Consider the following 1,779-nt stretch of genomic DNA (forward strand, 5'->3'; position numbering starts at 1 on the left):
GCAAACGGGATGACAGGAGAGGAGGCAGGCTGCGGCAGAACGACCCTCCACCTGAACACTGACCCGTTTACAGCGGCAAAGAATTCAACAAAGTTTTCCTTTCGAGCTATAGCACGTTTTCAAACGTAGATTTCTAGATTTTCCCAACAGTTTTATAAAATTACAGATTTGAGAGAAAAATGTGCACGGAGTTAGGATTTTGTCCACGTTCCTCAAATGATTGTCATGTCGGTTTTAAGGTTGCGAACCCACATGCAAGAACACAGTCAGACAGAGCGAGTCAGAAACAATAATGTTTATTGAAGGATCAGGGAGCTGGTGGCGAAGCCGAATCGGCGGACCGGTTCTTCTACTGCCAACGGGAAAAAGCAGGGTTAGCGAGAACTCAGCGGAGTTTCTCCAGGAAATGACTGAGGTCAGCTTACTTGGCGTGGAGGTATTAGGGGCGAAGCGGAGCGCGAGCCGAGTGTCCGTTGACGAGCGATGCTTAGCTCTGATGTCGGGCACGGCCTGGAGCCTGATCCGTCCAGGCGGTCCTCCGGGAAGTTCGGGCGTGGGCCTCCTGGCCCGTAGCGTCCCGAAGGGGAAATCCCGGGGAGGGATCGACGAGGGGAGATCACGCACACACACACAGGGAGTGGCGTCTGACCGGGAACACCGGCAGCGTCGGGAAATCACACAGGAGGGAGGTGATCCACAGCGGGGAGACAGACTTACACGAATGCGGGGGGCAGCTGGTTTCCGGGAAACAACTAGAAGACGGCGGGAGAATCTGGCGAGGGAGACAACAAGGGTTAGACGAGAGTAATCACAGAAGGCCTCTTTCTGGAACGCTGGTTACCGTGGTAGGCAAACACTCAGGCGGTGAGACGGAGTGTAGCTGCTGCTTATATCGCAGGTCCACGCCCTCTAAACCAGCTGCAGGTGTGTGTCCGGGTTGAACCAGGACACTTCTCAGGGGTGGAGCATGGGTGACATCTGCTGGATGTCTTGAGAAGTGGTGGTTCCAGGGACAGGTGGAAATAAAACTAACTAAAGGAAAACAAACTAAGAAACTAGGAAAAGGGGAGGACAAACAGACCCTGACAATGATCACATAGCAAGTTGCTGTTTGGTTCCCAAATCTGCAGCTTGGAACAACTTATTTCACCTATACTTCAAAATCAATAGTATCTAACATCCACACATTATTCAAACCCCTTCCTTTTATTGGAGATTTTGTTTATGTTTGCCGGTTGGCTCACATTAACTTCCCTCTTTTCCTGTTTTTACGCAGAGCTGCAGTCTGTGTCTGGGACTTTTGAGTGACAGGCGAAGGCATTTGAAGATGTGTGACGGCGCATGTTTTACTGCATGTCGTGTGATTCTCCAGCGTCGACTTCAAGGCTTTCTTTGAAGACATCAAAGTGAAACAGTGGCGGGTTTAAATCGTCCCTCTAGACAGAGTTTAGGGAGGTCATTACCCGTCCTTCAATTCATGGCATGACACACCTCTACTGCACCGGTGTTCTCCACACTTACAACACAGAGAAACGTATCCAGGACTTAATAAATCCAGCCTTTTCTTAGATTTTAACATGAATTCCTGAGTAAAGAACTATACATATTTTTTATTTAATTTCATTAATTTGTACTAGTTTTTTATGTAAGACTAGAGAAACAAAATGCATTCTTACACCAGCAAACTAAAAAGAAGACATTTGCATTTCATTTTGCTTCAACGATTTTCCCCACAAGTTATTCCTAACAAAAGCAGAGACAGAAAATCAACCACCCTTG

At 47.8% G+C, this 1,779-nt stretch overlaps 1 long non-coding RNA gene across 1 annotated transcript; it reads right to left on the reverse strand.

Moving 5' to 3' along the window:
- Nucleotides 1-280: 280 nt before the first annotated feature.
- Nucleotides 281-1,083, reverse strand: LOC103476271 (uncharacterized). The gene is made up of 2 exons (XR_535435.2): nt 426-1,083; nt 281-352 (listed from the first exon to the last, which is right to left on the reverse strand). It is a non-coding gene; the product is annotated as an uncharacterized LOC103476271 (long non-coding RNA).
- Nucleotides 1,084-1,779: the final 696 nt, after the last annotated feature.

The sequence above is a fragment of the Poecilia reticulata genome, linkage group LG14, assembly GCF_000633615.1.
Source record: "Poecilia reticulata strain Guanapo linkage group LG14, Guppy_female_1.0+MT, whole genome shotgun sequence".
Taxonomy (NCBI): domain Eukaryota; kingdom Metazoa; phylum Chordata; class Actinopteri; order Cyprinodontiformes; family Poeciliidae; genus Poecilia; species Poecilia reticulata.